The sequence below is a fragment of the Anas acuta genome, chromosome 7, assembly GCF_963932015.1.
Source record: "Anas acuta chromosome 7, bAnaAcu1.1, whole genome shotgun sequence".
NCBI classification, from domain to species: Eukaryota; Metazoa; Chordata; class Aves; order Anseriformes; family Anatidae; genus Anas; species Anas acuta.
This window is the reverse complement of record NC_088985.1, coordinates 18,756,086-18,770,274: the sequence shown is the minus strand read 5'-3', so window position 1 is coordinate 18,770,274 and position 14,189 is coordinate 18,756,086. Positions and strand designations below refer to the sequence as shown.

The 14,189-nt window shown below is 48.4% G+C and overlaps 1 long non-coding RNA gene across 1 annotated transcript; it reads right to left on the bottom strand.

Moving 5' to 3' along the window:
* Window positions 1–2,338: 2,338 nt before the first annotated feature.
* LOC137859140 (uncharacterized) lies at window positions 2,339–13,834 on the bottom strand. Its single transcript, XR_011098172.1, has 2 exons — window positions 9,181–13,834; window positions 2,339–7,684 (listed from the first exon to the last, which is right to left on the bottom strand). It is a non-coding gene; the product is annotated as an uncharacterized lncRNA (long non-coding RNA).
* Window positions 13,835–14,189: the final 355 nt, after the last annotated feature.

The window sequence follows — 14,189 nt, the reverse complement described above, 5'->3', positions numbered from 1 at the left end:
AGGGCCCGGTGCCAGGGCCCGTGGCTGACGGATGTACATGCAGCACAACACGTAATACCGGCAGCGTGTCTCTGCGGCCGGGTGCAGCCGCCAGCGCGTCACACGGGTTCGTCAGCCCCGGCCAGGGGGAATTTTCCTCCTGCGAGAGCACGCGCCCTTGCTCTCCCCATCCCTTTCACAGCTGGAGGGAAACAAAAGGAGAGGGGGGAATCCCTGGACCAGATACTGCTGTAATTGATGTTCCTTCCCCGCTCCCCCACCCACCCACTGCTTTTGGAAGAAGCGGTGAACAAGGCCGTCGCCGCATGGCTCCTGCACGCTCCCTTTGGATGCAAGGGGGTGCAGTGCGGAGGCACTGCTGGGCAAAATGGCAGCCCCTCGCACACAGCGTGCTGAATTCCTCGGCAAAACGGGCCCACGCTTGGGTTTCCAGCTGCAGCTCCTGCTGCCTGAAAGCTCGCTGGGTGGGAAGGGCAGAGCCAGAGCCTGGCGAGCCGCAGAGCGTGGGAGCGGGTGCCTGCGGCGGGGAGCAGGGGGTCACCAGGGAGAAAGGGCTGGGCTGCTCCGCGCTCCCCCAGCCCCGAGCAGCGTGGTGCTGTGCGGCTGTCCTGAGCTGTAACAGCAAGCACATGAAGTGCTCTGGCTCTCCACTTTGCTGTAAGTGCGAGAGGTGCAGCTTCTGGTGCCTTGGTGCTCCTTTGATCTGAGCTCTGCTCGCACAACTCCTTCTAAAACAAGCAAGACAGAGGAGGCAAATCTTCAAACCCCTTGATTATTCAGCCAAGCCTAAAAATAAAGTTAATGATCCCTCTGCCTGCATTTCATGAGAGTGGAACTCAGATCTCTGCCTCTCCCTCTTTCTTCAAGGCTGTTATTAAATCCCCTGCCCAGAATGTTTTCCTGTACTATCAAGCCCTTCAGCACTGCCAGCTCAGCACTTTGAGCTGGTTGCCTGGAAGTGTCCCACGCACGATTCCTGTTCCTGGTTCCCCGTGTAATCTATGAATTAGGGCTGCCACGCCGATGCGCCCCAGCGCTGCCTCCCCGAAAACCTCGCAGCGGCCGGGGAAGGGACGGGTTAACGAGGCTGCCAGCCCTGCTGGGAAGGGGAGGACGGGGAAACAAGCGGCTGCTTGTTCGGCACCCCGCGCAGGGAGGGAGGCAGCGGCCAGGTGGAGGCTCCGCAGCCCTTTCCGCGGGCGCAGCGCGCAGGAGATGCCACCACGGCCCCTGCGCACACCCCTCCCGGGCATTGGCTGGGCCGCCCTCCAAGGCTGACGGTGCTTTAAAAAAAATAAATAAATAAATTTTTTTTTAAAAAAAGAGGCTGGGTTTCCGCGGAGGTTACTGCCGGTCAGGCCGGCCTCCAGCAGCGTGCCGGCCGTGTGTGTGCAGCCGCCTGACGCGGGCAGGGCCAATCCGCGGCTCTGCAGCCTTGTCTGATGCCGCCCGGCCCAATCCTTTCATCTCCGGAGGCGCGGGGAGACGGAGACAGAGATGGAGACAGCCCCAGCCCCAGCCCCGGCCCCGGGGCCTCGCCGCGCCCTCCCCGGGAGGCCCGGCCCCAGCGCCCGGTGCCGGCCGGGGGGAGCGGTACCGGGGGAACCCAGCCCGAAAAGCCCCGGCCCCGGCCCCGCAGCCGTGGGAAACGCGGGCAGCTTTTTGTCCTGCAAAAGTGAGCTTTAGGGTCAGCCTCGGGAAGGAGGCACACGCGGCCCAGAAGGTGAAATAGGAGCCTGGTGTGCGCACGGGCACGCGTGGCCATACTTCAGCCTGCGTACATAAAAATAAACTCACAAGGATCGGTCACAAAGCAGGACACCTTGGATTTGGGAGAGAGGCTTAAAATCACGATTTTATACACATAAACGCCACCTGTGTTCTGACTCTGGTCCTTTTGTTACTGCATATTTGAAGTTATCTTTGCATGGAAACAATCAACCCCTTGCTTGGAACTCTTAACCAACAAAAACAAAACAACAACAACAAAAAAACAAACCAACACCTACCTGTAAAACTTTTATTTCTTTTTAAACTATATGCAAAAACACAGCACTTTTCAGAATAAGTAGTATTTCATAACAGAGACCAGCGTGACGACAGCTGTTACATGCCAATTTGGCTCTGTAACAAACACATCTGCTTGTTTCACATTTTTTCAGCCCTCCTAAAATAGCTTTTTACAAAACCCTGGTCTTTAGCCCTCAAACAGAAAAAATGCCGATCCCTTTTCAAAATGCCTGTGACCTTCAGTCACTTTATAAGCTGACTAAGCCGAATTGTCATTTTGCCTGAACAATTGTAAATACTTGTTCCTTCATATACAGAGAGCTTTCACATTCTGGCTGTAGCATTTACATGGATATGTGGAATACATGGCTTACAAGCCACCGACACAATTCTGGTGACACCTGCCATGTGATTTTTAACACTCAGAAAGAAGGAGACCTACACAGTCATAGTATTGCACTTCTTCATTGTCTTTTTGAGGTGCCAAGTTAAATGGTGATGATCCAAATATCAAGTATTTAACTGCCGTTTTATCACCTAAAATGGGCTTAGCCTGACCCTGAATTCCAAAGCAACCACACTTAGATGCATGGTTCTCGGGTGACCACCAGGAACTGCATCATTCCACAAACCAAAATAATTAATTAAAAAATCCTGATGCATTACAGCTGTGAGAGGTTGGGATGTTTTCCCACCCTGAGCAGGTGGTGGAGCGTCAGGCTGCCCTGCACTCACCCGCCCAGTGTTCCCCTTCGGCCAAAATTCTTCCAAGGTGACTGGAGTTTAGGCATCTTTTTTCACAGGGCAAAGATGGCGGGGGCAGGTTTCAACAAACTTCAGCAATTTTAGCCTTATGTATGAGATCCACGCTGGTTAAATAAGCATCTTCTATAGTCAAGAGAGACAGGGAGGCGGTTCCCAGGGTGACTCACACCAGCAATCTCAGATACCTGTGTTAGGAGAGGGTGAATCATCCCCTAGTGGTGCATCTCTAACTTTTGTATCCAGACATCCAGATCAGTTGCTGGATGCCTGTCTTTTAAATGAGTTTGGTGTGATGAGTTCCACTCCTGGATTTTAGCTGCAAAGAGACCTCAGCTCTCCAGCAGCGATCCCCAAAAACATGGGCTCTGTGCTCAGCGTGAGCAATGTCATCCGAGGCGTCCCTTGAAAGTGGTGGCTTTTGTCTGTGACTCACCTCCCTTGTTTGTGAGCTGAGGAAGTCCTAAATGCCCCAAGAATTACAGGAAACTGGAAATTTTAGATGTCCTCAGCAGATAAGTGTACATTTTTTCACACAGGAGATTTATAAAGTTCTGGAAAATGTTGCCAGTTGCCTGACAATAAGCAGATAACACCAGCGTGTTGACAAGGAGTTTAGAGAGACTCGTGGGCACCGAGGTCCATAACCAGCTGCTAAGGGCAGAGAGGTGCCCTCTGACACACACACACGCAGTTTTTGGACACGGGGCTGATAGTGCAGACCTCAGGCAGGACCCAGGTTTGCGCCCTCTCCCTGCACAGCCTCTCTGGTTGCCACCAATGACATGGGGTGAGGTAGACCATCGCTGTGACACAGTACAGGGTTTTTTGGAAAGCTTCACACCACTATCAAGTGCTGTAACCTCTCCTCTCATCATGGCCTCAGCCACAGCATGGGGATACAGAGAGCTGGAATCCCAGCCTCAGGATCCCACCTGGCTCTGAAGACAGCACTCCTATCCTTCCTTGTCACTCCTCCCAGCTCTTCCAGTTCAGTTCCCCCAGGCTTTGTCCTTAATATTCCGAACTTCTGAGAAGTCCAGCCATCAAATTACCAACATGGTACACAATAAACATCAGATCTTTGGCAATAGAGCTCGTAATTCAAACTCATAAATGAATGAGTATGTTCTTTGGACTAATGACCATGTAACATGCTAGGATTGATGTTGTGGAAGATATTACAGACACATGGGAGTTTTCAGGAAATATCAAGACTCTTTAAAAGCACTGCTAATAATGCACTAGCTTTGTTTTAATATCCATATGGGATTTATTTTATGTGTTTGTGAGAATTTTCTTTGTCTCTAATCTCTCCAATTCCAATTCAGCTGAGTCATATGAAGGCAAAGCATAAGGGGATGTGTGAAAAGTGCATAAAATTGGACATTTCTGCTTTGCAGAAATTACATATACCAGTAAGAGCTTTCGTTTGGATGCAGGATGAACCTGACAGTGAAAAATCAAAGGAAAATCTCCTCAGTCTTTTCAGATTGATTTACAAAGAGCTGGGATTTCCCAGTTGTTGTCTGGTTGGTTGTTCTTGAGAGAGTTCTGTCTTTTAGTTTTGAGTGTTTCCCTTCCTTAATTTTAGATTTTGACTCCTTCCATTATAATAAATACAATCGGTTCTTTTGTACAGAAATACAGCTGGAAAGTCTTTTCCAAGCAGAAGCTAGAAACATTTCATTTTGAAAATACCCAAACCACAGCATTTCAATATGGACAGAATGATTTTCTCCCTTTTTCTTTCTTCTTCAAGATGATATTTCTGGTTTCTGGCAATGTTTCAGCTCTGATGGGACCACATTATCCGCTGGCAAGAGGTCCCCTCGGTGGAATTTAGCTGGTCAGGAGGATGACGCAGGTTCACACCCCTTGGGCTGGGCCAGCCTGGAGTCTGAGTCACTAACTAATGCATTTATTTGCTTCCCACTCTGCCATTGGCTTCTTCCATGACACTGGGTATGTCTCCTCATCCTCCAGGAACTGGCACAGATGCTGTTTTCCTGATGCTTAGATTTTCTGCTGTGGTCTCTGGAGAAGAGACTTCACATCTAGCACAGGGGAGCCAGAGCTTGGTTAGGGACGTTTATGGCTGTGGTATGAAACTTCTGCCATATCTGCTGCATCTGGAGTTCAGCTGCTTCTGTTATATGATGCTGACAAGGCAGGGCCTTCGGCTATCCCTCAGCCTCTGAGGAAAACTGGACCCAAAAAATATCCCATCCTTTGCTGTTTTAAACTAGACCCTTACCAGAACTGAGTTCCTGTGCAACAAGAGGGCACTGCAGTAAGCACCGAAACAAAAGCACCCTCTCCCAGGAGGTTTTCTGTCAAGAGATTCAAATCATTTCTGACTGCATATCTAAATATTTAATGCTTTTGAATGGTAGATGGGTCAAGGTACAGCTCTCCTAATATTTCTTCAGTGCCTGCATCCTCATCTGGATGTCCTGAGCTAACAGAACAGCACAGCCCAGCAGTAAATGCCTCTGCCACGGGAACTGGAGGCCTTTCATTCCTCAGCAGCACATTTACTGCCAGCCCCTTCTACCTGAGCGGGTACAGCACATACTGCAAGCATCACTACACGCCTGGCAGGTCGTTGTCAGTAACCATCTCAGCTGCATTTACCTGCCCTGCTGAGTTAGGTTCATTCAGTCCCGGTATCGTGTTGTGCTGTAACAGATTGCTCCGTGGCTGGAGAAATCCTCCTGTCTCCTGACTGCTGCGCTGCCCGGCAGCACATCACTGAGCTGTGCCACAGGCGAATGCTAAGCTCAGCAAATGGTGAGGACAGTCTCTTTGCCCTTTAGTTGCACAATAACGATACATCTCCATTCCGCATGGCCAGCACATACAGACATTTCTAACCCAAATGTTTGCCTGGGCATGGCATACGGTGTCCGTGCCAATGGCCTCTGACCTCTGGTCTGCAAGAGGCAGGGCAGATATAGCTTTTCTGGCCTTTTGGCACCAGCTTGAGCACAAAGGGCAGTAACACCCACATACTTAAAAATGTTCTTGCTGCCCATTGCCATGCTCACATGTATAGGACTGCTCAGGGCATATCAAATAGTAAATATTTACAAGGTCAGGCTGGGATCAGGCATTGTATCTTTCATGCAAACCCCACTTCAGAGCACATTAGCCTGTTAAATGTCCTCAGATCCCCTCTGTAAGATGGCTACTGTGGAGAGAGGGCTGCTTCCCTCAACACGAAGAGCTGGTCCATGGTCACGAAGGACCCCAGTGCAGCAGTAAAAGAGAGCAGTGCTCATTTAGACAGTGTGTTAGTTTAAATACAATCCCTTCACCCCTTTAGTTTAAAGATAATTCCCCCATCCTCAGTGAAAAATCCTGAGATGCTCCAGGCCAGCTTGAATTGTTAAAGCACCTCTCAGCAGAAGCTCAGATTTACAGCTACTGAAAATCTGCCTCCTTTCTACTGCATCTGGAAATAGCTTTTTCATGGCTGAGAGGACAGGGCTAGGCAGCTCTTTGTGCTGACGGAGATGGGGATGTTGGTGCAAAACTGTTCTTACTGAAAGATAGTGATTACAGGAGTACCATCTACGAGAAACTGGCAGCAGAGGACAAGAAATAACCAAGTTGCTGGAGAGCTTTTGATTGAGCCATCAGGGTAGCGTGGGTGGGAGCTTGACAGATAGCAAATGGCACAAGAGACACAGCCAGCAATGGCAATCAGTGACATAGGCAAATAAAAAGAAAAAAAAAAAACAAAGCACCTGGCATTGCAAACCCTAGCATAGCTCATGCAAAGCAAGATCTGTCAATAAGGGCTGCACATGGCTCTGATTTCCCAAATGGAAGCTATGCAATAACTGGATAAGGAACCTGACTTTGTGAAACAACCAGCACTTATCTTAGCACTTAAATCCACAGCTAGTGGCTCTGCTTTACTGACACGTCAGCTTAGCCTTTTCACACTTTCCTCCTAGTTTATGCATTTTATCATATGAACTGCAAGCCACCACCTGTTTTTAACTTCTAATTGTGTGGAACTTTTGTACAGTTTTGAAATCTACCACAAAATGCCATCCATGTAAAGATGTGCAATGTGTGTTAACCTGCATGCTGCTGACCTCCCCTCCACCATCACAGGTAACAGCTACCTACACAGCTATCTGCCAAGCACAGCAGCACACCCTCTCATTTTTCTCCACAAGAAAAAAAAAAAAAAAGTGTCTGAAGTCATTCCTTCCCCACCACAACATGCCTTAGAGAGACACAAATTGTTTCTCTGTACCAGTTCCTTCTAAAAACCCAACTCCCTCCGTTTTCTTGGTTACACCATGCAGGTCCCCCTGTGGCTCCTGCGCAGCTGACCATGACACGGGGCAGAGCACCAAGCTGCTGAGCGATCAGGCAGGCTGGTTCCTCCTCTCCTTGCTGGCTGATTGAGTCGCACTGAAAGCCAGCCTGCAGCAGGGAAGGGCATGGCCCATGGGATGGTGCTCAGGAGCCTCTTCGGTAGCTCACAGACTTCTTTATTCCAGTGTCCCATAGCCCAACACTTATTCCCAGCCACTTTGGCTGCTCAGGCCAGGAACCTGTTGGAGGTTCAGGCTCCATGGAGGGGAAAAGGTAGGGCTTGAATAAAGAAGAGTTGCAGAGCACTCACCCCTTTCCTCCACTGTGGAGACACCCAAGATGATAACTCCTCTCTCCCGGTTTGCTGGCTGGCATTATATTCAATCTTGTCAACTATTCACAAACTACAGCCCAGGTTTCTTTGGAGACCCTCGCTCTGCAGCCAGGAAAGGTGTTTCCTCCTTCAGCAGCAGACTCCTCTGGGCGAAAGCAAGAGAAGCGAACTGAGACCATTGGCGAAGCTGCCAGACTGAGCCAGTGCCTCTCACAGAGCAGCCAGACTAATTGAGACCTGCTGAAGGAGTAGACGGTTTCATTAACCACACGTATAGGAAAGCCCCAAGCGAACCTACTCACGAGGAACCAGTGCAGCATGCCATATGGCTAAGATCCCAGAAAGCTCTCCGGGTTTGGAGGCCTGGGCCATCTCGCTCTGCCAGGTTCCCACATAGGGCAGGTGTGTAATTTGCTGCCTGCTTTGTGCCACGTAGTCACCATGCTCCTCTTAACCCTTCCAGAGCCTGCAAGGAGCTCCCTTCTCCAACCCACATCCAGGCTGGGCACCCATACGTTACAGCACAGAACACAGCTGGTGGAGAAGGTCATTGCTCCATATATGAGACAGCCAGACCACCTGTAAGAACCCCTGCATGTCCCCAAGCATCAGAAGGAATGCCCTGAAATGCTGACAGGAGACAAAAATCCATGGATACTACTAAAAGTCAGGAACCAGCATTGTTCTACCTGAACTTGTTTTGTTTAGACATCTTTAGAGTATGTTACCAAAGAGTTTTTCTCAGAAGGGGAAACAGGAAGGTTAGTAGGATTGGTCACAAGCCCAAGTACAGGTTGTAAAACAGGAAGGGAATTACATCCCCATGGATGGAGAGATCCAGGGCAAAAAAAAACTGTTGCAAAGGGCAGCAAAGATGGTGGGAGGAACCCAAACAGTCTGCAAAACACCAAGGAGAGCTGTGGCATGGAGGCTTTTCTGAGTCAGGAGGTATGGCATAGAGGCTCTGAGGCCAGCTGGAATAGATAAATATGGGCTCCATCCACAGAAAGATGGAGATGGTAGCATTGGCACGCCCAAGTACCAATCCATCTACCTATCATCCACCTTATTCCCAATGAACTCAAGCCTACCTCATGCCACAATATCATGGACTCTGCCAAGGACATACTTTGGCAACAAGTCCATGCTGCAAGGGCTGATTGCTGTGCATATTGGTATCTGTCAGGGGCAATGATGCTCCTGATTTCAGCTCAGAGGCATGGGGATTTTACAGGCACTGACAGCACAGATTTCATTTCAAGTGGGCTGCATGTTTCCCTAGTCCCACCTCCTGGCCAGGTAAGTTTGCCTTCCACCATGCCAGTAAAGCAATGCCCTCTGGTGTCGTAAAAGCCCTTTTTGTGCAATTTTGTGTGTAAGTTCTATATGTTTCTATACATTTGAATGGAGAAATAGCGACAAGGAAGCATCACAAGCCAAAAAGAAAGAATTGTGCTAAGAAGATACTATGTGAAAGATTCCGAAGGACTGATTAATTCTGGAGGCCAGTAATCCTGATGAATTTGCAAGAACTGATAAGTTTAGACCACCAGGGCCTGATGGTGGTCTAAACTTATGCACACAGCTGCCAGCAGACATTAGCATCTACAACAGGTTGTATAACTTTGTTCACACACCCAGGAGGGCGTTGGCTGCTATACACAGGTGAAGACTACAGAGTTATGTGCACACCTGATGAAGCAAAGTGCCCTCCAAAGGGATTTCTAAACACCTACCTAGAAACCACTGGTGCATCAGGATGACCTTCTGCTTCCAAGTGTGCATGTTGGGGTTGGCCTCCCAACAGTTGCTCCAGCTGGGTAACAGTGAGCATGAATGAATATGCAAGTGAACGTGTTATTAGTAATAGCAGGTAACTCTTCACATAACAGCCTGATTCTATTAATAACAACAGCTAATAAAAGGTATTTTAAGAAATAGAAGTTGTGATCTATGTCTCCTGCTAACAAGGAAAAAGGAATTTGTAACACTTGATTGGAAGAAACATATTAAAGACAGTGTGGCACCCAGACATCAGTGGTGGGTCCCACAGACACAGGTAGGACTGATGGTGTTATCATAGGACAGCTTCTTTGACCAACCAAGCCAGTGGCCATGAAATGGTCTGTTGAAATCCATGTGAAATCCTTGCCAGAGGAAGCTGGTGGGTGTGGGGAATATATTCCTCCCCCTGAAACGTGCTGTAAAAAATTCAGCCAAAGCCAGCCCTGCAGAGGGATTTGACAGGAACCACATGCATATTTGTCAGGGCAAAGGGAGGAGGTCCCACGTGAGAGGAAGCCAGCTGCCATCTGCTCCATCACCTACGTGTCTTCTCTGCATGCTTCAGCGCGTGGCGGGGGACCCCAGACTGTCAGACACAACCTTGCCATTAGACTTTCTACAGAAGCAGCCTGTCACTTCAGCCTGCAATTCTTCTACAGCGTGTGCTTATTTCAGGTGTCTCTGCAGGTGATGTCTCAGGGCTGCCACTGATGTCCAGGGAAACTATGCAGATTCAGCGCTTCTAATGAGGAAAAACAACAAGTGTCGCAAGGCGCAACAACATTTTTCCTTGTTAGCCTCCCCCAAATCTGCCTCCAGGTAATCTGTGTTCCCATCTCTCCAGGGCTGTCATGTCTGTGCCTCCACTTAAGGAACAGATTTCTCCAGATTATACATAAAGAACGTGAGCTTGTTTGAATCACTGTTGCAACAAAATGAGCTTGAGTAACACCAGAAGCATCCTCTGACTAACCACAGCCAGCAGCAGATGCTTAGAGGCCTAAGGAAGAACAGTCATATTACATCCAGACCCTTCTTTTTAATGACTACCAGTAGCCTCATCGTCTGTGATGATCACTCCTCCCGTTTAAGTGCTGAAAGGCTTGAATCAGGTCACACAGTCTCGCACATAAAAGTGGCTCCAGCCCTAGAGAGAGCCTGTAGCCCAAGAGGCAAAAGCCCAAATTCTGATGCAGGCACAGAAGTGCCTCATGTTAGGCAGCCCAAGGCATTCACGGCAAAGCTGAGAACCCAACGCGGTATTTTGAGCCTGGCTCCTGGGTTATAGTCTCTAAACCATCTGTCTAATCAATGATGAGAATGATTGAACCAAAGAGACAAAGGCTGTGACAGGTGAAATATGCTTCCAGATTTCCTGGTGACGTTCCAGGCTCGATCACTGAAGTTTCACATGCACACCTGACTCTTCTGAGCACGATGCTAACACATGCCTAGCTGAAACAGCACTCAAGCAAAACTTTCTGCTTCAGCAAGCGTGGTTCCTGTCATCTCTGATAGCTCCTTCAACCCCACCAAGCTGATATGAGCAACAGCATGATTTATTAAGACACGGAGCAGTGCTGTTCTGCTGTTTTTCTGCCACCACCGTCATCCCAGGTTAGGTCCTGGCTGTGAGTGCTTTCTCAGTTTGGGCAGCCAGTTCTGGCAGCCCAAGTGAGCTGCAATCAGCAAATATTTGCAATTATCAGCTGGCTTCAGGCAGACCACGAAGCACTTCACTTTTTTTGCCCAGCACCCGACATGGAGAGCAAAAGAAGATCCCCAGCCTGTGGTATTTTCTGAGCCCACAAATGCCTGCAGCCACTGAATTCATTTAATGCCCAAGCAAAAGGAATCAAGCCAGGCGTGATCAGAGGTAAAGGGAAAGGTGAGCTAGCTCAGCTCTGCTTTAATGGTATTAGTCATGAATTTTTACTCATTTAGAGTTCTCAAAGCTCACTTTCCTTTTTTTTTTTTTTTTTTTTTTTTTTTTCCTTTCCCCTCCTATCTCTTTTGTCTGTGTGAAACAGGTGATGCGAATTGTGCTGAGACAGTCCTGAACATTTTGCTTAGCTTTGACACTTCTACCTTTACTTCAGACTTTATGGAAAGCTTTACGCTTGGTGATACCCCACATGCTAAGGGGACTCCTTTCCAAATGCTCCCTATCAGTGCCAAATCCCAGTTTCAAACAGAAGCCTTGCTACTTCAGAAGAAAACACCTGTCTCTGCCTCCCCCCATGCATCAGCAAGTGGGTATTTGATGCCCTGGCTGCTGTGCCTCTAATGCTGCCAAACTGCTGCTGCCAGCAGCTGGGCACCCAAGCAGAGGGCACTTTGGCAGGGAGGCATTGAGAAAGCCCCAAGTATCACATGGGAGTTCTCCAAGGCCATGCCACCAGAGTTACTAGAGAGAAGCCTCGCAATTAAATGCCATCAATTTAGGAGCTAAATTAGTTACAGTACAGATAGAGTGGATGAGGGAGCCTGTACCAAACAACACACCCACTCAAGTTAGACTCCAGGGACATCCACTCCCTTGCCCCAGAGAAGTGTCTGTGGTCCAGCCCTACATGCAACAAGGTGAACATACCAGCTCCTCCACCAGCAGCGCACAAGTTCCCACTTCCCCCTTGCCTCATTCGTTCTCATGAAGATCAAAGTGTTTTTTTCCCCCCCACCTGATGCATGAAACATGAACTAGTCCAGGGCGCAGGAAGTTTGGATGCTCCTTCGCACTCTGCCAGTGACCTACAGAGGAACCTTATCCATGTCCTCTCGTTCCTTCGTCACAGGAGGGATTAGTCCCCACCTCACAGAGCCTTGTGCAACACACCCTGCTATAGCTTATGTGATATTGCTGCACGTGTTAAAGGAATAACTGGAACTGCCCTCCCTCACCAGAGGCTTAGGGTATCGGTTATTTTGAAACATCCCAAGGCCTATTTGGTTATGCACTTTTGCCTAAGAACGTTTTGCAGGTGGAGATGGGAAGTAAACTCCGGATCAAAATGCTTTAAAAAATATAGATAATTAAGCAATACAAAGGTTTGGTATTGCTTTATTTGCTTAGTGATGAAACAGCAAGGAAAATATAGCTATTGGAAACCTTTCAGCTAGGATATCTACTCGTCAGATATCAAAGGAGACAGTAGCTGTTCAGAGCTTGTAAGATTCCCTATGGACACTGTTTGAAGATCAAACATCTGCAAGTTTACCTCAGACAGGACAGCCTGCCAGCTACCACAGGGACATGGTCACACTAACAAAAGCGCCAGATTTTCTGTTTGTCTGCAAACAGCAGGGCCAGAGAGTTGCTGAATCTTTGGCTGACCACAGAAACCAAAGAACAGTAAACTTCACGGGCGATAAGACTGATACCAGGCAACAAGGAAGCCAGCTGATGGATGCACATCACACGCTCTGACACGGGAGGAGCGCAGGGGTTACCTAAGTGAAATGAACTGGCCAGGCACTGCCAGCACACAAACACCCCTGAGTCTGAAATCACCCAACCACGATAGGAGCTCAGGGACAGATCTCATCACAGAGTGGCCCTAGCCTCCAGCTCCTCAGATGACACTGCCTAAGCTCTGCCCTCCAACACAGTGTCTGCAAGGTCACCAGCTGAGAAGTGTCCTAGCTTGGGCAACAGGACCTTGCAGCTGAGCTGCTCCGGTGTAGGAAGAGCCTACAGATCCACCATTAGAATGCACAGAGACCTAAGAAACAAAGCTCCCCCAGACAGGGGAGGGGGCACAGAAGCACTTCAGGCAGGGGCTATGTCCACAGAGCCAATTCACAAGCTTTGAAACCCTAATGGTATCCCAGCAATAGGCAGAGACATGACATGTAGGAGATCAGATTACCACATCATCAGGAGAGATTTCTGAAGCCTTCATTGTGTATAGGGCCAGAGAAACAAAGTCACTCTTTTCCCCAGGGACAGGATATTACAGACTTTCAGAAACACAAGCTGTAGACCCTCAGGATTGCTTCTGATTCCTAATCCCATACCCTAAAATCTTTTCCTCTCTCACCAGAGCATACCTAATCCCAGAAAACTGCTGGAAGCTAGGGAGAATTGCAAAAGATAACTCTCTCCTCAGAGAAATTATATTTTCTGTCCTGAGAGCAGACCGTGCTTTGTTATGCTCCCCTTCCCCTACACAGTACCAATCATAATAGGTAGTTTCCAAATACATCTTCTTCCCCTTTTATCTAGCAGCTGTTTTACAGTACTTAAACAGCTGCCTAACCCACAGACACAACTTCTGACGTTCAGTCTCTAGTTGTACACTAAGAGTTTTGCTGTAGCCTATCATCTCCCTAGCATGTCACATCAGCAACAGCCTATATGGTCTTATCCTCAACCCTCTTCCTCCCCCCCTCCAGCCTTTTGAAGGCTCCTGTCCCAGCAGGCTCCTTTTATAGCAGAGCCCCAGCTGTCCTCCATCCCCCAGCACCTCAATCCCCACACCTGGAAGGGGGAAGGAGGCACAGTTGAGGGTCTGCTTGCCTCCACGTAAGGGTTCAGTCTGCCTTTCCTCAGCAGAGAAGTTACAAACTGGTGCTCATTTCAGTATGAGCTATCCAAAAGGCACAGATGAGACCTAACAATGCCCCCCCCCCACCCCCCAAAATTATTAACATATCTGGGTGAACATAAGAGAATGAATCATCATTTTAGCCCTGAATAGAAGACATCCAGCCAGCCCTAGGTTTACATATGCTGAAGGTGATTTTAGAAGTCCTGCCAAAAATACTGTGAAGGGATCAGTTTTCATAGAGCAGGGACACTGTTGTTGTTGTTGTTATTATTATTATTATTATTATTCCTCCTGGAAATCAGAATTAGAGAGGTTTTTTGATTTTTTTTTTCCTTAGGAGTTCTGCTCTTAGAAACTCAATTGCGGTCACTTATTACCTTGGAAATTTTGGCTTTTTTCCACTCAAGATA